Raw genomic sequence first — 26,605 nt, 5'->3', positions numbered from 1 at the left:
CTGACATCAAAAAGAATACAAGAAAAAAACACATAAAATGATATCTTCAAGGAATATAGAAATATATACAGAAATATGTGGAAGACGAACATTATCAAATTTTAGTAATTCATTTAGATATTTATAGAACTCTACACTCAACAATGTCAGAATACACCTTCTTACCAAAACATTACAGAATCCAGAAACAGTCCCACACCTATGTGGAAAACAGACATTTATCAAAGGTACAAAGGCAATCTAATGGAGAAAGAATACCATTTCAACAAATGGAGCTGGAGCAACTGGATATCTTTAGATTTAAAAAAAGACTCAAAATAGACATACACCTAAATCTAAAACCTAAATAAAACTGTAAAACTTCTTGATCAAACCTAGGATAAAATCTGTGTGACCTTAGGTTAGGCATAAAGAGAAAAATAACTTCTCAGTAAAGAAGAACATCAATATGATTAATGGCAGACTTCTAATTTGATATAACAAAGGCCTGAAAGCAGTGGGATGACTGAAAAAAAAAAAAAAGTGAACCAAAAAGAATTCTGTATCTAGCAATATTACCCTTCGGAATTGAAGGTGAAACAGACATTCATAGATAACCGAAGACTAATAGAATCAATTGCTAACAGACTTGGTTTATAAGAAATAGTAAAGGAAGTCTTTGAAAGGGATATTCTAGATAATATCGTGTAGTAACTATTGTTTCCGATTTTTATTCCCCCTCCCCCTGAAGGTTATTGCTCTTTTTTGTTTGTTTAGTAATGTGGCTGGACTATACTAATAAAATCTTTCTTTCTCACAATGTGTGTTAGCTGAGGTCTTGGCTTAGTTTAGTTTTATTATTGTTGTTGTTGTTATTATTATTTTAAACATGGCTACCTAGGAGTAGCCTGTGTTTCTGCATTGCAGGGCCAGGACTAAGGTGCGGCCAGTAAGGACCCTTGAAAGGGAAATTTAAGGGAGTATTTGTTCTCAGTATTGTGCAATACAGGATTGATTGATGGGTCTGTGTGTAGTTTAAGTAGCACACTCAAAGTTATGCACTTTTCAATCTCTCCCTATTTTCTTTTTGCTAGAACCTCTCATGTGTCATTTGCATGTGTGTGCAGCCTCCTTTTGTTGGCAATATTTTGATATCTTGAACTATATCCAGTGTTTGATACAAATGGGCACAGCCTCTGTTCATATCCAGGCATACTTAGAGAGTATATAAAGGCTGTCTATGGCTATCTCACCTTCCAGATTTTCCTGTTAAATCCCTGCTTAGTCTTTTGGCTCTGCCACTTACCCCAACTGGGACTGCAATCTCAGTCTAGGATATCTTCAGGCCTTTGCTTTTCTCTGCTGGGTGCAGGGTTTTTGCCTTCTAGTCTAAATTAATTGATCTTTCTCCAGCATCAATGCTGCTGATTTTCCCAGATTGTCCCTTTCTGATAGAATCACCCTGCCTACTAAGCTGGAGGGCAGGTATCAATAGATGGGAGCAGCTCCAGGCAAGAATGCTACAGACACCCACTATTCTTATCTGAAAGTCAGTAGTTCCTCATGAAAAAAAAAATGCATTTCCATTTGCTGTATGCATTTGGCTGAATCCCAGAGAACCAAAATGGTTGTTTTTGGCAGTTTTGTCCAACTATATATTTACTTTTGAGAAGAGGATTTGCCAACCTCCTCATTTTGACATGCCGTAAGTAGCCTATGTTCATTTGACCATCTGGGACGTATTTTCTTCACCTATGAATTAGGTCTAAATGCTGTTTAATGTGCCAATCTCACATGACTTTTGTGGCAGTCAAATGATACATTTATAACAGCTAGCATTACGGACATATATACACTACCAAATGTAAAATAGATTAGCTAGTGGAAAGCAGCCACATAGCACAGGGAGATCAGCTCGGTGCTTTGTGACCACCTAGAGGGGTGGGATAGGGAGGGTGGGAGGAGGAGCAAGAGGGAGAGGACATGGGGATATATATATATATGTATAGCTGATTCACTTTGTTATAAATCAGAAACTAACAGACCATTGTAAAGCAATTATACTCCAATAAAGATGTTAAAAAAAAAATAACAGCTAGCATTCACTGATAGCCTTTTTAACACCAAAAGCTATTTTGAGAATTTTAAATATATTACTTTATTTAATCCTCAAAAAAACTGATTGGCTATGCATCCTAATTATTAATGTTAGAGATTAGAAAACTGAAGGAATTAAGAGGTTAAGCTGTCTATGGACACAGAGCTAGTGAGGAAAAAATAAGGATCCAGAGCCTAAACTTTTAATACCCATATTTTGTCACCCACATTGTAAAGTGTGAGAATAAGGTATTTATGCTGTCCTCCATATTCTGTCTCATCCTCCAGATATTTACAGGAGTTTTCAGTCACTGGTTTATCTACTGACTCTTCGTTTTCTTGATCAGCTCTGTGTCTCAGAATGGATAACCTTTAGGTATGAATAGAACCAGAATTTTCAGAGCAGAGGGCAACAAGCCAAAGAGATTTTGATTAGGAAACTGAAGAGCTATGGCATAGAAAACATAGCTCAGAACAGCACATGGCCTATCTAGTTGTCATTCTGACAAAGCGATTTTTTTCCCTTTAAGGATGGTCAGAGTTCATGAGTCATCTCCAGTCAGCTGTCTGACAGAGTCTTTGGTGTGCTGAGAAGCAAATCATATTTTCTTTTCCATGCCACTGGATCTTCAGAATTGAGGATATATCACACAGTGTTTTATTTTCTTATTGTTATTTACTTTTTACTAAGGTCTTAAGAGAGGTACAGAAAAGATATCTCTGGGAGGAATGCAAGTAACAGCCACCACATAAAGTCTGGGTGATGACATGAAAACATTTCTCCCTAGAGGTCGATAAAACAAATGGAAACAATCCTCGCACTTCATCAGTTTATGTCAAGGCTTATTCCCAAGTGGCCACATGGAGCCCACACAGTTGAAGCCTCCTCTGACATACACAAATACACTCTGGATCCTTTGCAATAACAACTGTCTACCCTACATTATTCTGTCTCCATTATGTCAATATTAAATAAGCATTATGTCCAACATAAAGAACAATGACTGCCCTTTATTTCAAAGGCCATTGATTTCTCTATTTGTTTTTGAAGTAAATGTCAGTTAGGAGGAAAAAAATGCACCAGTATTAAAACCGGATGTGACTGGGTTGCAAAGCACTTACTTCTTGCTCCTAAAGTACTTGGGCTTGATAACAGCAGTGCCCTAAAGGTGCACTCCCACAGAGAGGCAGCACGGGTTCAAATTCAGCTCTACCACTTATACCTCTGCAATATTGGTCTAATATTTGGATTTTTAGATTTGGATTGGGTTTTTTCATATTTACTTTGGATTTTTTTTTTTATTGGTGATCCATAATTAAAATATTTTGTACTAGAAGATAGTCATTGTAGGAATCAGACTATGAGGGTACGAGGAGAAAACTCCATGAATGGGGAAGATAAATCAGCTGAATGGGAACTGTTGCATGTTGCAGAAAAGAGTATGAGTCTTAGAGTTGTACAGAAGCAAATTCAAATTCTGATTCTGCTAATTTATACCTGTGGGGACAGAGGCAGAATACTTAATTTAAACTCTGTTTTCTCAGTGGTTAACTGAAGATAATAAGAAATGCCTACCATCTACTGAGTATCCATGATGTACAAAGCACTATATTAAACATACATCATTTAATTTTTCAGGAAAACACAACGAAGCAAGTTCTATTAATATGCCCATTTTATAGAGGAGGAAATTAAGCCTTTCAAGGTTTGGGTGACTTACCCAAAGTCACAAAATTGGTAGGTGGGAGAGCCATTTTTATATCCAACTGTCTGGTTCTAAAGGCTGTACATTTAACGACTAAATTAAAATGTCTCCTTACCTCTTTAAAGTGATTATGTATGTGTGTGTCTGTTATTATTATACATGGGTATATATGTTATTTGTAATGATATATCTGTCATTATATGGATATTTATCTTATATATAAATTACATATGTTATACATTTAATGTATTTCATAAGCATTAATATTAATAAATGGCTATTTTTGCTGATGAACTCTTTTAAAAAGACATCATCAAAGATTTTAACAAATGTAATTAATATTTTATTACTTCAGATATTGAACTATGGTTTCTTCCTTAATTTAACTCATTTAATTTCAATGAAAAACATGCTGAAGCAAATATAATTATCTATTAATTAAACAGATTAATTAAAAAAGAGAGAGAGCTCAGGCAATTGAGTGACTTCCTCTGGATTACATAGCTACTAAGTAGGAAAGCTGGAATTTAAACTTGATTTTCTAGCGTCAATGTACACATCTTCTCACTATATCACACAGTGGATTAAACTGTGCTCCATGGTTTATAAATATATTTTTGACAAACGTTTTGTTATCAACCTATTAGCTTTTTCTTCATCTTTAAAAAAAAAAAACTTTTTCCATTATTTTTTGAACATACACCAGGAGTTATGATTAACACATGCCAGGGAAGGTAGAAGAATGTCTTAGTTATCAGCAAACATTTTTCCATAAATCCATGAACATTTTTAATTAGGGATATGACATACTTGATAGACAACCTAGTTTTCAAGTGTCTATTACTGAAGACATCCTGTAATCATGATTTTCTCACCTTATTATTGCATAAAAGGACATGTGTATAATACTGATGAAGCTGCCAACATCTCTGATAGCTAATGCAATATCAAAGTAACTTGGTGTGATCCTAGGTAGATGAAGGGGAGAGAATCCAGAAATACTGTATGTCACAATACATTCTGAGCTACTGAGCTCATCTGAGAGTCATCACTGTTTTGACTTGTGAAGGTAAATTGACCCAGACAAGGAATCAGAAACACATGCAGATATTTGCATCACATCATACATAACCCTGGGTTTTTCTGCATTGGTAAATATGCCAGCAAAATCATGACTTTTGAAGTAGTTTACACATCAGAAAGACCTGGGTTCAAATCTGATACCTGGCCCTGTTTAGCTGAAAAACCAAGGGTGAGCTAGTTAACCAATCTGAGTCTCATTTATAAGAGGGAAAGCTGAAATACTGTGAGATTCACATGAGACAAAGCGTAGCACAGTGTCTGTCAGCTTACTATTACTTCTTTTGTTATCTGTCTGCGGCAGATTTTCCCGAATTTCTCTCAGTTTGCTAAATGCAACAAGGTATTCATTGTTCATATTACAAGTCTTCCTGACAATAGTGGGGAACCTTAGTTAGATAAAGGACTATAAAATTTTTAAACTGTCTTTTTTCAAGCACTTCTATTTTCATGCCTACGCTTTTAATGTTAATTGTTTTTGTCTTCATTTGTGGCAGATCTTTATGGTGTACATGGGGTGTAGAAGTTGTGGAAAAGAATATAAAAATGGTTAAGAACTACTTTCAGAAATTTGTAATTTACAGAATGGATAGACATGAAAAGGACTCCAAAGGGAGTGCACTATGGTAAGTTCTAAGTAACGGATGAGTAACAGAAGAGTCATAACATTCTGAGAGGAAAAAAATATGTCTCTTGGAAGGATCAGGTAACATTGAGAGCAGAAAGTAGGCTTTGAAAGGCTGAATAGGAAGCAACAGAAGGCTATTAAAATGTAGGAAATTACCAAGTAGAACATAAGCCAAGTTCTTGGGAAGTGATAGATTATAGGCAACAAATGAGAACCAAGACTAGATAGTAAATGCTGAAGAACTGAGGGCAGTGGAGAATGAAAAAAGGGTCAATTTGTGCCATGTCCAGGAGCACCTGAATCAAATAGGTCATTTCTAATGACCAATAGGGTAAAGAAGTCATAAAATCACTTCAGGAAAACAACTACAGAATCTTATATTACTTCCATGTGACATGTCACCTTTGCTTGTTGGCATTTGAAATCTCCAGTAACCATGTGGGAACCTCTTAATTTGTCACCTTTCATGTGTTTTACACTAACAGTAAAGTGATGTTCAGTAAGAGGCATTTATTTAGTTTTAAAAGATTTTTGCCACACAAAAGTTCATGCATTGAAATCTGAAGGCAACAGATTTATGAGAAGTGATTCTGCATTGTCTCTACAGGGTTCCTGGGATTATTGGTTTTGGGTGAGTTTACCTGTTAATTTCTCCACTTGCAATGCTTTAATGTGAATAGTGCTGAAATCTGACTTGTTACCCTCGTGATACATAAGATTGGAGGCCCTGTTTCTAAATTTGGCCTTCTGTACCTCATCCCCAGTCCAGTGAGAGGAGATTTTCTAAACTATCTCATAGAATGGACAGTACTTCAATTTTCAACTTAGGCAGGGATCTCAGAAATTGCTCCCCACAATGCACAAGGCTGAGGCCACTTTCTTATTTTCATTTGCCTGTTGAAGCCTCAACTCCTGTAGTCTAATCATTTTTCTGCTACTCTGGTGGGCTATATACCGTCAATTGCTGCTCATGATTCTGGCTTTGAATTCTTTCTTCTTTCTGGTATATAAAATTTCTCTTCTTTGCTTATTTTTTAAAATGCCTTTATTGGGATGTATTTCACATATCCACACAATTCACCCATTCAAAAGATATAACCCAAAACCAAATCCAAAAATACATTAAAAGGATCATACACCATGATCAAGTGGGATTTATCCCAGAGATGCAAGGATTTATCAATATCTACAAATCAATCAGTGTGATACACATTAATAAAATGAAGAATAAAAAACATATGATCATCTCAATAGATGCAGAAAAAACTTTTGACAAAATTCAACACCCATTTATGATAAAAACTCTCCAGAAAGTGGGCATAGAGGGAACCTACCTCAACATAATAAAGGCCATATATGACAAACACACAGCTAACATCATTCTCAACAGTGAAAAGCTGAAAGCATTTCCTCTAAGATCAGGAACAAGACAAGGATGTCCAATCTAGCCACTTTTATTCAACATAGTTTTGGAAGCCCTAGCCGTGGCAATCAGAGAAGAAAAAGAAATAAAAAGAATACATCTTGGAAAAGAAGTAAAACTGTCACTGTTTGCAGATGACATGATACTATACATAGAAAATCCTAAAGACACTACCAGAAAACAACTAGAGCTCATCAATAAATTCAGTAGAGTTGCAAGACACAAAATTAATACACAGAAATCTCTTGCATTTCTATGCATTAACAATGAAAGATCAGAAAGAGAAATTAAGCAAACAATCCCATTTACCATCACATCAAAAAGAATAAAATACCTAGGAATAAACCTACCTGAGGAGACAAAAAACCTGTATGCAGAAAACTATAAAACACATGGAAACAATCCATGAAAGAAGTCAAAGATGACACAAACAGATAGAAAGATATACCATACTCTTGGACTGGGGGAAGAATCAATATTGTCAAAATGACTATACTACCCAAGGCAATCTACAGATTCAATGCAATCCCTATCAAATACCAATGGCATTTTTCACAGAACTAGAACAAAAAATTTTCTAATTTGTACGGAAACACAAAAGACCCTGAATAGCCAAAGCAATCCTGAGAAAGAAAAATGGAGCTGGAGGAATCAGACTCCCTGGCTTAAGACTATAGTACAAAGCTACAGTAATCAAGACAATATGGTACTGGCACAAAAACAGAAATATAGATCAATGGAACAGGAGAGAAAGCCCAGAGATAAACCCACACACATATGGTCACCTTATCTTTGATAAAGGAGGGAAGAGTATACAATGGAGAAAAGACAGCCTCTTCAATAAGTGGTGCTGGGAAAACTGGACAGCTACATGTAAAAGAATGAAATCAGAACACTTCCTAACACCACACACAAAAATAAACTCAAAATGGATTAAAGACCTAAATGTAAGGCCAGATACTGTAAAACTCTTAGAGGAAAACACAGGCAGAACATGCTTTGACATTAATCACAGCAATACCTTTTTGGATTCACCTCCTAGAGTAATAAAAATAAAAACAAAAATAAACAAATGAGACCTAATTAAACTTAAAAGCTTTTGCACAGCAAAGGAAAACCATAAACAAAACAAAAAGACAACCTACAGAATGGGAGAAAATATTTGCAAATAAAGCGACTGACAAGGGATTAACCTCCAAAATATACAAACAGCTCATGCAGCTCTATATCAAAAAAAAAAAACAAACAACCCAATCAAAAGATCTGAATAGACATTTCTCCAAAGAAGACATACAGATGGCCATGAAGCACATGAAAAGATGCTCAACATCACTAATTATTAGAGAAATGCAAATCAAAACTACAATGAGGTATCATCTCACACAGGTCAGAATGGCCATCATCAGAAAGTCTACAAACAATAAATGACATAGAGGGTGTGGGAAAAAAGGGAATCCTCCTACCCTGTTGGTGGGAATGTAAATTGGTACAACAATCCTGGAGAACAGTATGTAGATTCCTTTGAAAATTAGAAATAGAACTACTATATAATCCAGCAATGCCATTCCTGGGCATATAACCAGAGAAAACCATAATTCGAAAAGACACATGAACCCCAGTGTTCATCGCAGCACTATTTACAATAGTTGAGACATGGAGACAACCTAAATATCCACTGACAGAGGAATGGATAAACAAGATGTGGTACGTATATACAATGGAATATTACTCAGCCATAAAAAAGAAGGAAATAATGCCATTTGTAGCATCATGGATGGACCTAGAGATTATCATAATAAGTGAAGTAAGTCAGATAGAGGAAATTAAATATCATATGATATCACTTATATATGGAATCTAAAAAAAAAAACCGATACAAACGAACTTATTTACAAAACAGAAACAGAGTCACACACTTCGAAAACAAACTTACAGTTACCAAAGAAGAAATGTGGGTGGGAGGGATAAATTAGGAGTTGGGGATTAATATATACACACTATTTTATGTAAAATAATCAACAAGGGCCTATTGTACAGCACAGGGAACTCTACTCAATATTCTGTAACAATCTATATGGGAAAAGAATCTGAAAAAGAATGGGTATATGTATGTATAACTGAATCACTTAGCTGTACACCTGAAACTAACACATTATAACTTACCTATACTCCAATATAAAATAAAAATTAAATTTAAAAAATAATAAAAGTAATAAAATATACAACCCAATGACTCTTCCAGTCCAATGCACAGTTTTGTGATTTTATCACAACCAATTTTAGAATCTTTTTATTACCCCAAAAAGAAACCCTTTACACCTTACCATTTACCCCTTAATCCTTTCATCTCCTCCACCCATAGGGAACCACTAATTACCTTTGTCTCTATATATTTGTCTATTCTGGACATTTCATATAAATGAAAGCACACAGTATGTGGTCCTTTGTGACTGATTTAATTCACTTAGGATGTTTTCAAGGTTAATCCATGTTGTAGCATGCATCAGTATTTCATTTCTCTTTATCCCTTAATAATATTCCATTGTATGGATATACCACATTTTCTTTTTCTATTCATCTGTTGATGGACCTTCAGGCTGTGTCCACTTTTTGTCTATTATGAATAATGATGCTATTAAAACTCATATACAAGTTTTTGAGTGAACATATGCTTTTAATTATCTTGGGTATATACCTAGGAGTAGAACTGCTGGGTCAAATAGTAACTCTATGGGTAACATTTTGCAGCACTGCCAGACTCTTTTCCAATGTGACTGTATCCTTCTACATTCCTACCAGTAGTATGTGATGGTTCCAATTGCTTCACATCCTCAACAACACTTGTTATTACCTATCTTTTTTATTATAGCCATGTTAGCGGTTAAAGTGATAATTCACTGGATTTTGACTTCCATTTCCCTGATGGCTAATGATGTTGAGCAACTTTTCATGTGCTGATTGGCCATTAGTATATATTCTCTGGAAAAATATCTATTGAGAAATCAACATTTAATGAAGCATCTCTCAAACGATAATTTTTATAGAAACCTGAGAGTACCCAAATTCTGAATAAATTTGAGAAATATTAGGTTTTTCATTGCATCATCAATATCTTATCATCATTACGATATATGTTACCTGAAGAGGGCATATGTCCCCAGTATCACTCCCTACCAGACTGTAAAATCCAACAAGAAAAATACAGTCTGTTTTTATCATAATTGAGATGTTAGTAACTAATAAAGTACCTTTAATATGGTGGATATTCAAAAGTATTTGATGGATAAATGGAGACATCTCTGTAAAAACACACACACACACACACACACACACACACACACACACAAAACACTGCCCTATTCCATTTGCCTGGGGGTTATTTGTTCTTTTTTATTCTCCCCAGACTAGTTTTATTCTGAAATTATTAAAAGTAATAGTACAATATGAACCACTTGCAACTTAGCTAAAAACCATCATTATTAGCCAAAATATACTTGATTGAAAAGAAATACCATACATATCAGGCAAAGAAGATGACTCAGCTGATATATTTCAGGCCATTTTAAGTATACCCTCCTTTCTTTTCACTATTACACATTCACCAATGGTCTAGCATGCAAAGCTCTAGATTAGCACCAGCAAATAGCCATCAGAGGCCCGTGCTCTGCTGGTGAGGTAATATTTAATTATACATTTACTGAACTTTGGTCACTAAGTGGTCTGTTTAAAGAATCTGCAGAACTGGCAGATAAGACACTAAAAGTCCTCCTGGAAACCTGCTCTTTGGGTTTGGTATTTTGTATCTTTCTAGGGATTTATCCATTTCATCTAGGTTATATAATTTGTTGGCCCACATTTCTTCATGATATTCTGTTATAACTATTTTTACTTCTGTGAAGTTGGTAGTAATGTCTCCCACTTTCACTTCTGATTTTAGCAATTTGAGTCTTTTTTCCTTTCTCAGTTTAGGTAAAAGTCTGTCAATTTTGTTGATCTTTTCCAAGAACCAACTTCTTATTTTGTTGAATTTTCTCTATATTTTTCTCTTCATTAATTTTCATTCCAATCCTTATTATTTCATTTCTTCTACTTGCTTTGGGTTTAGTTTTCCCTTCTTTTTCCAGTATCCTAAGGTTGAAAATTCAGTTTTTATTTGAGATTTTTCTCCTTTTTTTAAGGTTAAGCATTTACTGCCATGTTTCCCTCTAAGCACTGCTTTGGCTGCAATCCGTATGTTTTGGTGTATTGTGTATTTATTTTCATTAGTGACAAGGTATTTTCTAATTTCCCTTGTGATTTCTTCTTTGACCCACTGGTTATATAATTTCCATGTTTGTGAGCTTTCCAGGTTTCCTCTGTTACTGATTTCTATTGTCATTCCACTGTGGCCCAGAAAACATTTTTATGATTTCAATCTTTTTAAATGTATTAAGACTTGTTTGTAGCCTACCATATGACCTATCCCAGAGAATGGACCATGTGGACTTGAGAAGAATATGTATTCTGTTATTTGGTGCAATTATATGTTAGGTCTAGTTTATGTATAATGTGGTTCAAGTCCTTTATTTTCCTCATTGGTTTTCTGTCTAGATATACTATGCTTTACTGAAAGGGGGACATTTAAATCTCTGACCATTATTGTTAAATTGTCCATTTCTCGCCTCAATTCTCCTCATGTATTTTGAGACTCTATTATCTATTGCATAAATGGTGATAATTATTACAGCCTACTGACAGATTGACCCGTTTTTCATTACACAACATTGTCTTTTATATCTGGTAACCTTTTTTTTTTTTAATAACTTTTCAAGTCAAGTTTGTCCGATGTTAGTATAGGCACTCCAGGATTCTTAGGGTTTCAGTTTGCATATCCTTTTCCATCCTTTACATTCAACCTATTTATATTTTTTAGTCTAAAGTGTGGCTCTAGATAGCCCACAGTTGAATGTGTTTTTCTTTTTCTTTTTAATCCAGTCTGTTAATATCTTCTTCTTATATTAGTTAATCCACTCACATTTAATGCTATTTATATACTTGAATTTTTATTACCTTTTTACTTATTTTCATATGTTATACTGCTTTTTTCTTCCTCTATTTCTCCTTTATTACTTTCTTTTGCATTAAGTGAATATTTTTGAGTGTAATCTTTTAATTCCTTTAAAGATTTTTTCACTATGTTTTTAAAGTTATTTTCTAGTAGTTCCTTATCTTATAAGACTTATCAGAATCTACTTCAGATATATACTAACTTAATTCTAGTGAAATATAGAAGCATTACTCCCATATTGCTCTACTTTCTCTTCCCTCTTTCTGTGCTATTATACAATACATAGTATGTCTAATTATATTACAAACCCAAAATATATTGTTATACTTATTATTTTATGCCTGTTAAAGAAGATGAGGAAAGAAAGATGAGTTAGTATATATCTTTTGAGTTTGTTATATATAACTTATTTTTTATTTTAAGACTGTATATATTAAGATCAATTTTAGGCTTACAACAAAATTGAGAGGGAAGTAGAGATTTCCCATATACTCCCTGCCACCACACAATGGTGGCCTCTCTCATGAGAGAGAGGCTTCCTAGGCAGCAGGCTCTCCACCCGTGCTTGCAACTCATACTTGAGTTAGGAGAAACTCATGGGCCCTTCATGCCCGTATCTCAAGCAAAATCTTAGTGGAAGAGCATACAAAATGTCCTAATATGACAGCTGCTGATCTCATAATTTCCCTAACATTTGAAATCCTTTCCTTTATCCAGAATGAATTTCAACGGCAGTGTTCTTATTATGAAAATTAAAAAAGAGATAATTATGTAAAAAGGATACAACATGGAAATACACAAAATCTCCATTTATGAAGTTTTGAAAACTAGCAAAACAGACATAACAAACAAATATAAACTTCCTTCCACAGGCAGCATTCAGGTCATCTAAGAACACCTATACCTCTTGTTTAAGCTGCTGTTTTTCAAATATAGCCAGGCTCTCTTCAGAAGCAGCTGCATAGTAAAAATAATTCCTTCATTCTTCAAACCTAAGATTCCAAACATTCATAGTGACTCATGTACATATTTAAGAACTTCTCTTTAGCATCAATATATTAAATACACTCAATAAGGCATTCACTTATTTTTAGGTATTCTGTGTAGTATATTTAAAGACACCATTTGATATCATTTTCTATGTTACAAGCTTTCACTGCCATTGATAAAGAAATGATTTCAAAGCTTTCAACAAAATTCAACACCCATTTATGATAAAAACCCTCCAGAAAGTAGGCATAGAGGGAACTTTCCTCAACATAATAAAGGCCATATATGACAAACCCACAGCTTAAATCGTTCTCAATGGTGAAAAACTGAAACCATTTCCACTAAGATCAGGAACAAGACAAGGTTGTCCACTCTCACCACTATTATTCAACTTAGTTTTGCACGTTTTAGCCACAGCAATCAGAGAAGAAAAGGAAAGAAAAGGAATCCAAATCGGAAAAGAAGAAGTAAAGCTGTCACTATCTGCAGATGACATGATACTATACATAGAGAATCCTAAAGATGCTACCAGAAAACTACTAGAGCTAATCAATGAATATGATAAAGTAGCAGGATACAAAATTAATGCACAGAAATCTCTTGCATTCCTATACACTAATGATGAAAAATCTGAAAGAGAAGTTAAGGAAACACTCCCATTTACCATTGCAACAAAAAGAATAAAATACCTAGGAATAAACCTGCCTAAGGAGACAAAAGACCTGTATGCAGAAAACTATAAGACACTGATGAAAGAAATTAAAGATGATACAAACAGATGGAGAGATATACCATGTTCCTGGACAGGAAGAATCAACATTGTGAAAATGACTATACTACCCAAAGCAATCTACAGATTCAATGCAATGCCTATCAAACTAGAACAAAATATTTCACCATTTGTATGGAAACACAAAAGACTCTGAATGGCCAAAGCAATCTTGAGAAAGAAAAACGGAACTGGAGGAATCAGGCTCCCTGACTTCAGACTATACTACAAACTACAGTAATCAAGACAATATGGTACTGGCACAAAAACAGAAATATAGATCAATGGAACAGGAAAGAAAGCCCAGAGATAAACCCACGCACATATGGTCACCTTATTTTTGATAAAGGAGGCAAGAATATACAATGGAGAAAAGACAGCCTCTTCAATAAGTGGTGCTGGGAAAACTGGACAGCTACATGAAAAAGAATGAAATAAGAACACTCCCTAACATCATACACAAAAATAAGCTCAAAATGGATTAAAGACCTAAATGTAAGGCCAGACACTATCAAATTCTTAGAGGAAAACATAGGCAGAACACTCTATGACATAAATCACAGCAAGATCCTTTTTGATCCACCTGCTAGAGAAATGGAAATTTAAAAAAACAAAAACAAATGGGACCTAATGAAACTTCAAAGCTTTTGCACAGCAAAGGAATCCATAAAAAAGATGCAAAGAAAACCCTCAGAATGGGAGAAAATATTTGCAAATGATGCAACTGACAAAGGATTAATCTCCAAAATTTACAAGCAGCTCATGCAGCTCAATATCAAAAAAACAAACAACCCAATCCAAGAATGGGCAGAAGACCTAAATAGACATTTCTCCAAAGAAGATATACAGATTGCCAACAAACACATGAAAGGATGCTCAACATCACTAATCATTAGAGAAATGCAAATCAAAACTACAGTGAGGTATCACCTCACACCAGTCAGAATGGCCATCATAAAAAAATCTACAAACAATAAATGCTGGAGAGGGTGTGGAGAAAAGGGAACCCTCCTGCACTGTTGGTGGGAATATAAATTGATATACTAAATGTAAATTGATACAGCCACTATGGAGAACAGTATGGAGGTTCCTTAAAAAACTAAAAACAGAACTACCATACGACCCAGCAATCTCACTACTGGGCATATACCCTGAGAAAACCATAATTCAAAAACAAGCATGTACCACAATGTTCATTGCAGCTCTATTTACAATAGCCAGGACATGGCAGCAATCTAAGCGTCCATCGACAGATGAATGGATAAAGAAGATGTGGCACATATATACAATGGAATATTACTCATCCATAAAAAGAAACGAAATTGAGTTATTTGTAGTGAGGTGGATGGATCTAGAGTCTGTCATACAGAGTGAAGTAAGTCAGAAAGAGAAAAACAAATACCGTATGCTAACAGATATATATGGAATCTAAAAAAAAAAAAGGTTCTGAAGAACCTAGGGGCAGGACAGGAATAACGACATAGATATAGAGAATAGACCTGAGGACATGGGGAGGGGGAAGGGTAAGCTGGGACGAAGTGAGAGAGTGGCATGGACATATATACACTACCAAATGTAAAATAGATAGCTAGTGGGAAGCAGCCACGTAGCACAGGGAGATCAGCTCGGTGCTTTGTGACCACCTAGAGGGGTGTGATAGGGAGGGTGGGAGGGAGACGCAAGTGGGAGGGGATAAGGGGATATATGTATATGTACAGCTGATTCACTTTGTTATAAAGCAGAAACTAGCACACCATTGTAAAGCAATTATACTCCAATAAAGATGTTAAAAAAAAAAACAACTCATGATTGTTTTCCAGAACAACTGTGGCATAAACTACTACCAATACTGTTTCAAGGTATCTGTTTCATCAGCATTATCTTCTGTCATTAAAAACATGTCAAAAATTTATCCTTGTGAATTTGACAATACAATAATATATCAATTAAAAAATGCATATGAGCTTACAAGGTGACTGTGTGAATACACTCCAGAGATCTTCAGCTTTTAATGTAGAAACAGAAGACAAAAGAAGGCATTATATGTTAAATACTGAAATATGTTGTATTAATTACTAAATATTACTAGAGTTCAAGAAAGTATGAGCAACTGTTATTGAAGAAAGCTTCTAAAAAAAATTGATCTGTGTCTTGTAAGGTATTCTAGGGTAGAGAAACCACAAAAAGACCACTGAAATTTATAAAATTTGTACAAAATGAAAGAATGACTCACAATGGTGGGACAAACAACACCTGAGCCCACATACTCCACCTGTTCCCTCCTGTTTTTACAGGTGAGCTGTCCATATTCTTATGAAAAGCTGATCCTTCCATTTACGCACTAGATACCATATTCTTTTGCCTCTTCAAGAACACAGATCCTGAAGTTTCCTCTCATCATCTTGACACTATTTCTTCTCTCTCTTCCAGATGGTTTCTCTTGGCTTATACATACATTGCAATTTCTGCCATCATATAAACAAGCCCTCTCTTGACCTCACTTCCCCTTTCAAGTAACACCAATATTCCATTCACATTTACATCAAAACTCTCTGAAAGTCCTATGTACTCCTTTTATCCAATGTCTCTCCACCAAATCAGTCTACTGTCTCCAATCCTCCATTATAACTGCTGTTGTCAAAGTGACCAATGACCTTCATATATCAAAGAGAATATTTAAGCCTCAGACGTCATCATTGTTGTACTTTCTGCACATTTAACATTTCATCCATCCTTATTAAATAACTCTTTTTGCTTGGCTTTCAGAACACTACATACTGCTGCTTTTCCCCCTACCTTACTGTCACTCTTCTATCTTTTTTGCTCATCTCACCTCATATTCTCAACCACTAAGCAAAGCTCAGTTCTAAATTTTCTTTTCTAATCTTATCAATGCCCATTACCTTGTTGATTTCATCTAAGCTCACTGTATTAAATCCAATCTATAAGATATCTCCTCACAAAGTGACTATTCTAATCCGAACTCCTTCTATGAACTTCATTTTTAAATGTTTAAGTATTTATCTGACGTCTCCACTTAGATGTCCAATAATAGATATTTCAGAATTACATTCCAAACTAATTTCTTAATTTCACCCTACCACCCCACCAAAATATGCTCCTTTCATAATCTTACCCATCTTAGTTAATGGCAATGCCATCCCTTCAGTTTCTAAGGCCAAAACCTTTGGATTTATTCCTGATTTTAAATCAACCAGCAAATCCTACTGTCTCTACTTTCCAATATATTCAGAAAACTCATCACTGATAGTTCCACTCTGGTCCAAATCAACAGTATCTCTTGCCCAAATCACTGCAACAGCTACCTAATTGTTTTCCCATCTTCAGCTACTGTACAGTCTCTTAATGGTGGAGAATCCATAATTTACACAGCAGTCTGAAGATCATTTAAAATGTACCTTGGAAAATATTCCTAAGCCCCACGTAACTACTATTTCACTCAGAGGAAAAGCCAAAATCCATGCAGTGCCTTCCACAACCCTACATGATCTAGCCCCTCATAACCTTTCTGATTTTATCTCTTCCCCTTTTCTCCCTCTATCACTCTACACTAGCAGCACTGACAACTGTGCTGTGTCTTGATACCTAAGGGTTTTATGTTCACTCTTTCTCTGCCTGGAATATTCTTCTCCAAGATATTTAACATCCATGTATCAATTCTACTCTTCATCTCATTCAGGCCTTAGATCCAATATCACCCTTTCATTGATCCCTTTCCTGCCTATCCTTTCCTGCCCCTTTTTCCAAGGTTACATTCCTTTATAACACTGATCACTAGCTATGTCTGTCTATCTATTTATCTACCTACCTATTTATGGGATTTCTTTTTGTCTGTTTTGTTTGTCTACTGAATCTCTGGTACATAGAAAAGAGTCTGGCACCTGATAGACACTCAGTGAATATTTGTTTAATGACTCAATGAATAAGTGAATGGACCAGTTTTAGTAAGGTTAAAATGCTATGGACTATTAAAATAATAGTAAGATATTATAATAATAATCTTATAAAAATTACTTAGTGTAAACTATCGATGTCAGAGTGGAAAACAGGGATTTCAAGTCACTACACAGCTTGTGGCATATGCAAAACAGAACTGTGCCACTGCCCAGCTGGGAAACAACATGCTCATATCACTCTGGCCATCTTTTCTTTTCACTACCGTCTCTCACAGTACCAGCGGTGAGCCAAACGGCTTTACACAGTGCCTGGACACAGCATTAAATAATACTGAATCCCATCATGAGAAATTCAAGTCCTTTTTCTTGTCATTCTTCCTTTTACAAATCTTGCTTTTTAACTAAGAGTGACAGCTTCTCACTCAGAATTTTCAGGAAGTAACCATATTTACAGATAGGATTGAATAATATTTTGGCTTTATTATACCTGCTGAATACACATTTTCTATTCAGAGCAAACAGTACTGGCTTTCCAATCCTATTCTTGGCATAAAGTCCTCCTCTAAGATATTTATTTAATAAACCAAAAATTTATTTAAGGAGAGATACTGAATAACTGACAAGCTTTTGACATGTAAATATGGCAAAAAAATAATTAAAATGATACAAGAATAAGTGTATATTTAAAAACTTCAACTGGATAGGCAAATGACTAAGTTTGAGAAAATGGTGATGTTTTATCCATCCCACATTGGAATATTTACAGAATGATATTGTTTGGGTCTAGCATAAAACTTAAGAAAACAGGATAGATCGACATAAAATAAAACCTCTTTAACCTCTCCATCAATCCCTTGAGGCAGAGCAAGTGGTCTTTAGAATTAGTTAATATGTATCTAATTAATGAGGCTTGATACTTCAACATCTGCATTTTGCTCTTCATTTATTTTCTTTCTCCAACAAAAAACCTCTGAACAGTCAAACTATATATAATAGGGCCAATTAGTAAAGAAGGAACCTGAACATCTTTAGAGAGGATCTGAGAAGGCATAGTTGGTTTAAGATTAAACCTAATTATCTTACTTCATTTGTTCTCATTTCTTTTTCTCTGCAAGTTTAAATAAAGTACCCATAAATTTCAGATTAAGACAAAGGAAAAAGCCAAGGTAAAGTTATGACAAAGGTAATAGCACTATGTTTTGCAGGCCATTTACTTCGTGCCAGCCCTGTCCTTATTTGGGGTAGTTAGGGAGCTTGAACAAAATTTCCAGGAATTAAACACATTTCCAGATGTCTCCTCTACCCAGCTCCCCTTGGAGATGGATGCTTATTATTGTCTCCCATTTTTCAATACTGCCATGCTTCCTGTAAAATCCTTTTCTGATACCACTTCTCCTTTCTGAAATTGCCACCGCCATTGTTCTCTACCAATTTGTGCTTCAAAGCCCAAATAAAGTCTAGCTCCTCATGAAGCCTTCTTAGATTATTCTAGTCACCCTCAGTCTCTCTAACTGAGCTCTCTTTAATATTATTTTCAATCACAAAATTAGAATTTGGTTATTAACAGGCTATTTTCTATGGTACAAAATTAGCAATTTATTACATGTAGTCTTGTTCTCAACAATCATTTCATATATCTAACATGAACATGTGCCTTTTAATTACCATAGGTTGTATTATGTTACTTTTGATCCCTACAGAACTTAGTGTGTGTGTGTGTACATATATATACATATATATTGGGTTGGCCAAAAGGTTCGTTTGGGTTTTTCCATAAGATGTTATATGTACATATACGTACATATATATACATATACATACACATATATACAATATATACATATATATAACCCATAAATTTCATGACTTTGTAAGCCATGTGGAACAGAAATGTCAATAACTTACACGTCCTAATTATATAAGAGAATGCCTGCATGTGTTTTGAAATTCCTGTTCTTGTTGATGAAATCCTTACATGTAATAAACATCCAGCTGTGACAGCTAAAATTAACAAACCTTTCTGTAACATTAAGTAGAATGCGCTATAAGCCCACACTGGAATAAAATGCAGTATTTGCCAATTTTAGAACCTCTAGGAAAACAGGGCACTTCTTAGCACAATTGACAGAAGCATCAGTGAGCCAAACATCAGAGGCTTCATCTTCCCAAATTTTTAAGTATTATATAATTATTATCATAATAATGAAAGTTACCATTTATTGATGTTTACTAGACTCCAGACACTTAAGATTTTTACATGTGTAAAAATCGTATCATCCTCCTGACAACTGTATCACATAGTTATAATTGTTACCGTGATTTTACAAAGGAGGAAACTGAGGCTCAAATAGCACATAAAAGACCCAGAAATAGAACTCAGTCTGGTTCATTCCGAAGTTCATGCATTAAAGCTTTTAAGACCTTAGTCAATTAACACAACAACAACAAGGCAATCTCAGTGAATGAATATAATTCAGAAGCCCCTATCACGTTCAAATCAGTCAGTTTCCACCCCAACTTAAGCAAGACTACCCCTATACATAGCCTCTATCACCAGGAAGCTACCAGTACCAGAGACAGCCTCCTTCTCCTTGTCCTGCTCTCTGTTTCTAATACACTTGTTCTGCCTTGGAAGATCCTATTTCAGTCCTCTTGTCTAGTGCTTGATCTGCTACAGCAGTACTTGATCCCACCTTCATCCTTCTTTGCTAGATTTCAGCTATATCCTAGTACCATTCCTTATGAATATATCTCAGAAACATTCCCTAGTAAGTATAGATCAAACTCTCTGCATATACACTGGTCATCATAATCCTTCAACCCAGTATAACATATAGATTGTCATTTTTCCATGGGGAGACATCTACTCATTACCAACCCAACAGGGATTCACTAAATTTCTTCTATATATAAATCATAGTCCCGACAATTGTGAAAGCCACAGAACTTCATGACAGAGCTCCTATCATTATGGAATCTACACCATGTATTTGAATTTATGAAGGAATATTAGTTTCCTATTGTTGCTGTAACGAATTATCACAAATTTAGTGGCTTAAAACATTAGTTGATTATTTTACAATTCTGTAGAAGTCCAACAGCAAATTCAAGATGTAGTTAGGGTTGCATTCCTTTCTAGGGGAGAATCCATTTTCTTGCCTATTCCAGCTCCTAGACGCTGCCCACATTCCTTGGTTCACGATCTCTTCTTCCATCTTCAAAGTCATCAGCTTTGCGTCTCTCTATGGCTTTCTTCTATAGTCACATCTCTCTATGCCTGTCTTCTTCTGTATCTTTCCTCCAGTTAACTACCTTTGTGATTATATTGGGGTCCCCTGGATAACCCAAGATATTATCCCTATTTTAAGGTCAACTGATTGGCAAACTTAATTCTATCTGCAACCTCAATTCCATTTTGCCAGCTAACCTAGCATATGTATAGGTTCCAGGAATTAGGACAAAGAAAAAGGGATCCATGAGAAGAAAAGCACAGAAAAAAGGGAAAACACAGATTATGTCCAGAGAACACTCTTGGATAGAAATCCCACCTCCTGTTTCATCAAGACATCTTACAGATGTTACATATTACTGACAAGATTCCAAGAACATACGAGTACTTTTTTGTATGGTGGCCTCAATTTATTTTTGAAACTAAGTTATAAAATATTAATAAATAAATAACTATGACACAGAGGGGAAGGGAAAGGGAAGGAGAGTGAGAGAAATGCAAGAGACAGGTCTCGAATGCTATTGAAGTTAGCAGATTTACTCCAGCCTAAAAATCTCAGCCCTGATCTTTCACTTGAGGTTTCAGCACATCAGTTCAACTCTTAGAAGGTGGGTTGTCTTCAACCAATACTCAAGGTGTGTGTGTGTGTGTGTGTGTGTGTGTGTGTGTGTGTGTGTGTGTGTGTGTGTGTGTGTGTGTGTGTGAGAGAGAGAGAGAGATGGGGGTGGGAGGGTGGTGATGCCTAGTGAGATGCCAGCTTCAGCCTTCTTGATGCCTAGGCACAGAACACTTGTTTTAGGCCCAGCTAAGGGCCTTTGGCTGGAGTCAAGATGTAGAGTGTTAGGTTCTAAGATGAAAAGTATGGAGTTATACTTGTGATGGGCCATACATTTGCAGAGTACTCTTGGTGAGAGATTATATAATCACTTTTAGATAGTGTTAAGCATCTAAAAGAACTCATCCCACTGTTCACCGTGGAGAGAAAGAACTCCAGTATTACTTATGTTAGATTTTCTTTCTTTTTTCTCTTTAAAATAAAATCACCTAAATTCTCATCAAACCTGAAGACCCAAGCAAGCTTTATCTCTTCAAGAATACTTTTCCAAACTGTATTTTCAGTCATATCGCCTATATCTTACTGTTTAGCATTTGATCACACAACATTATCTATTACTCTGTAATTGTTTTGCAAACTTGACATCTTCCCAATTCTATTACATGCTTTTTAAGACCACTTTTTAAAAAAGTTCTCAAGTTTCTAGCCATACAGATCAGTACATAATGAATATAAGTGAATACAACTGAAAGGTCCTGGTCAAAAACACTTCCCTTAAGTCAATTTCTATTTCAAATGCAATCATCATTCAAATGTGTTTGAACTTTTTTTGGGGGGGGAGTAGGTTGTCATTGCAACTACTGCAGATATTTATGATCATATATTTTATGTTCATGTACGTTTAAGTTTCAAATAATAGTAGCAAGATATAATAAAAGGAATAACACTACCATTCGTTGCATAATTACTATTTGCCAGAAACCATTAATTCCAAGTATCTTATAGGCACTATCTCATTGCATCTTCATCAAAACCCTAGATCACAGATCACTGTGAAAATTAAATGAAGGATTTTAAATAGAGTCCTAAACACAGAATCTTACCAATGATCAGTGAAAGGGAGCAGAATATACAACCCCAAAACATGACTGCAGGAGTTCAGGACATACTACCCCAAAATATGCCACTTTGGTATGTTGATTATTTTGAACTGCAAGCACTAGCAATGCAGCAGCAAATGCAGGGGGAGGCTTTCTCTGAACTGCCCTTATCTGCCTAAAGACATATCCTCCAAAAGAAACTCAGCTGTCACAGATCCCCTCCCCTAGAGTTTCATCAGCCAAGAAAGATAGACTCTTATCAAAGGAGACGAGACTAGACATTGACACCACAGCCAGACAAACTTTGTCTCAAACTGTCATACCTCCCATCTATTCTTCTAAGACCCCATTCAACCCTTCCTAAAAATCATTCACTCTCCTCTAAGAAGCCTATATTTCCCCTCCCTTTTCCCTATTAAGGTGGTATTTAATCATGAATTCTAAGCCACCTCAGGGAGTTACTAATTTTTCCCTGGGTATCTCCCATATGTACATGAGATATACATGTTAATAAACTTCTGTTTTTCTCTTGTTAGTAAGTCTTTTATTACACGGGTCTCAGCTAAAAATTCAAAAGAGCAGACAAAAATTTATTTTTCCTCCCTTACAATCAGCTGTCAAAAACTGTTAGCTACTATTTAATTTTCATATTATATCTTTCACCAAAACAACTGGAATTCAATAATTTCAGTGACCCATTTCTTGGTATTTAATAAAAATTAATAACCCCTCAACAACTAAGAAGACATTAACAACAGCATAATAAATTATTCTGACCTAGTATGGCTCATTTTCTTGCCCCTGGATTCTTCCCAGTATGCATAAGCATTTGCAATATTTCCCAATGATAGCAGACAACTTGCTTAATTTTGTTCCTATGGCATCAAAACTATTCCACAAATAAAGTTTTTAAATGAAAGGCCTTGGGTGACTGAATTATAATGACCAAACATTTCAAAGCATCCACCAAAACAATCTGAGCCCTCAGAAGAGCTGAACACATTAATGAAATGGCCTCCCTGTGGAGAGAAATACAAAAAGAACCACATTTTGTTTGTGTTTGAAAATAAAGCATCCTATTTTCAGGGGTCCAGAACATTAGAGAAGGATGACACTCTTTGGTTTGGAGGATAGAACGATTAGGTGGTAGGAAGCACACCTGCATACCACAGGTGAGTGCATATCAGAAAGACCTACTTTAGAGTTCTAGAAGGGTCAGCCATACATGCAAAACCTGAGGCAAACAACAAATGAGTTTGAGTATCTTTGAAAAAACGTTGCATACTATAGCAAAACTTGAAAGAAAGTAGGTGTTTCTTTAAGTTTTGGACTTAAGTACAGTAATCGCCATTATAATTCATCTACCATCAAAGCAAGCTTGTGGAATAGAGCTTGGGGTGCTGTTCTTCAAAGGGCTTCTCTATTTCTCAGGATTTAGCATTGCCCTTCAGGCAAAACCACCATAAAAGTCCCACCTGCTATTTCAGCGTAAACTTAAAACACTAATGGTGCTGAAGAGCAATATTGCCTTTGGAAAGCCATCTATCATCTGCAACCATACTTTATTTTCCAGGGAACTGAGATACTTCAATACTGAAATGAAAATCAGTGGAGGAGGAAGGGCAGGTTTTCTACTACTTTCCAACCCATATTTTTCATGAAAGTAGAACTACAAAACCCTTTTCTAGCCCAGACTCTGTTAAGACCCCCTGGAGACATTTCATGTCTTGAATATCTCTACCTTGTTCCATTTTGTTTTTCACAGCTCTTCTTCACCAGCTCTGCAGGCTGATAGCAAAATTTTAGAATCTCACTTTGATATACCTCATATCAGGACAAGTAACAATTTCAAACAGTAGGAAAATCACCTGGGTAATAAAATACCCAATTTTATATATTTAAATACAATGATATTAGTCTTCAGATTATCAGGGAAGAAATAATTTACTTATTAGATTGTTTTCACATCCGTTTTACTTAATTCTTTCACACTATTCACTAAATTCATAGGTGTGCCAATAAGGAAAAAATGTTGGGAAACCATTCCTTAAATCAAAAGACATAAAACTGACTAACCAGTCCAACTTGGGTGAAAAATGTTACCTTTCTGTCGTATATTGATTTAATATTTTACTCAACTGTCTACATGTAACATACTAACAATAATAATAAAAACATCATCATTGAAAATTTACAATGGCATTGTAATGAATAAGCCCTTATCAGCCATTACTTTTTTTAATCCTCATAGCAAACTCTATGTGGTACGTACCATGTGTTATTTCACAAACGAGAAAAATGAAGCACAGTGTGGTTTAAGGCCCTTACCTAAAATCACACAACAAGTACACAGTAGTCAGGATTTGAACCTAGGCAGTGAGTGTGACAACCAATGACACACTCTAAAATTTCTCATTCATTTCGAAGAGAATTGTCTACTCCATTTCTTTTCCCATATGGGAAAATGGAATGGGGAGTAGGAATTTGATATTTAATGAAAACTAGTGTGCACCAAGCACTGAGACACTGTATTGTTTCATCCTGGTATCTTTGTAATTGTTTTTGTACAGCACAAAAACAATGAGGTGCTTCTAAAATGTTGGTGGTGTTTCAGTGCTTTACAATATTAACTCATTTAATCTGCATAATGACTCAATTAAGTAGATACCATTTTATATACCCGTTTTCCAGTTGAAGCGTCTTTAGCACAAAACAATTAAGTAATTTAACCAAGATTATGCAGCTGGTAAATGGTAAGATATATTCATACATAGTTCCCCATAGCCATAGCCGATGTGAATCTTATTATATCAGTTCAATGAAGTGGATGTTTCCTACACTCAGAGGAGACTCTTTTATTAATACCTATGCCTTAACCAAGAAAAGCTGGTATATGACTTAGGAACAAGGCATTTCTATCTTCTATCCTCTGGGACTCCCATTAAATAAGTTTTTTCACAAGGTTCACCGGACTAATTCCAGTTTCTCACATAATTGCTAAGTTATTCCTCTTAGTTCCTTCTAAAACAGTGGCTCTCAAAGACGTCTAAACAAAGGAAAGCCAGTTAAGCAGTTGTATATAAATGGGCAATAGTGGAAACAGTCCTCTCGCTGAAAGGTTTAATACCAGCTTCTCCAACAGACTGAGAAATGCTTCTGACAAGCTGCAAAATGCAAAATCATACTCTTCAAAACTCACTATTTGTATGAACTGCATGACTTAGTATGACAGGAGTAGTTCTTGTTTTTGATATTCTGAAACTGGATATTACAACTAATATTGTTAACAACAAATTTATTCCTTAAAATACTGTATTTTCTTACATGTTTCAAAAACTAATATTTCTCTGAATTATATTTTTATAATAAAAAATTGTGGTTATCTCTGGAAATTATCTTAGTAGTTGCCAAAGGTGCAAATAGTCAAATAAGCAAGTCAATAGAGGTAATCTAAGTAGCAGAGGTGCTACAGAGAGGTGAAATATTAAGTGGAGAGAAATTCCTAGTGAAACAAGAACCATAAGGGTAGTCTAATTGGTTTAATTGGGTCAATAGCCATAGTTAAATAAACCTGTGGCTACTGACCACATTGAGACAAAGAGATCCATTTCTACAAAGTACCTTTAGGAGTCTTTTCTTCTTTTTCTTTTTCCAAATGTTGACAAGAGAGATGAATGAGCAACCAGTCCTGCCAATTGAAAGAGTCATCTTTTCAGTTTATCTCCAGAAGATTAAATGTAGTTCAAGAAAATTAATCATTTTATACAATCTAAAAATCTACATATTGCTGAAAACGTGATCAGAGCATTTTCATGATAAATTTGGAAAAGACCAAACTGAAGTCCTTTACTGCAAATTATCATACTTTGACCTGTTTAAAACAAGCACTTAACCTGATACCTGTGCCACTATAATCAACTTCATGTCCACATCATTTCCTGAGAGAAACAAATATCTCATCAATAAGAATTGGACTGAGATTTTAAGCACCACGAGCCAGTATGGTATTTCCTTACTCACAGCTGTGTTTCTAACACTCTTAAAAGCAGTTATACCTTATGCCTTTTAAATTAACTTATCCCTT

At 35.2% G+C, this 26,605-nt stretch overlaps 1 long non-coding RNA gene across 1 annotated transcript in view; it reads right to left on the bottom strand.

Moving 5' to 3' along the window:
- LOC309658248 overlaps positions 1-26,605 on the bottom strand; it is a 428,936-nt gene that overhangs the window by 346,417 nt on the left and 55,914 nt on the right. The window contains exon 4 of the long non-coding RNA XR_014262137.1: positions 26,143-26,209. This is a non-coding gene — a long non-coding RNA (uncharacterized lncRNA). The remainder of the gene's footprint in view (positions 1-26,142; positions 26,210-26,605) is intronic.

Source organism: Balaenoptera physalus (assembly GCF_965194825.1).
Source record: "Balaenoptera physalus genome assembly, chromosome: 3".
NCBI lineage: Eukaryota > Metazoa > Chordata > Mammalia > Artiodactyla > Balaenopteridae > Balaenoptera > Balaenoptera physalus.
Note: the sequence above shows the minus strand (reverse complement) of the source record. Positions and strands in the feature narration are given on the sequence as shown.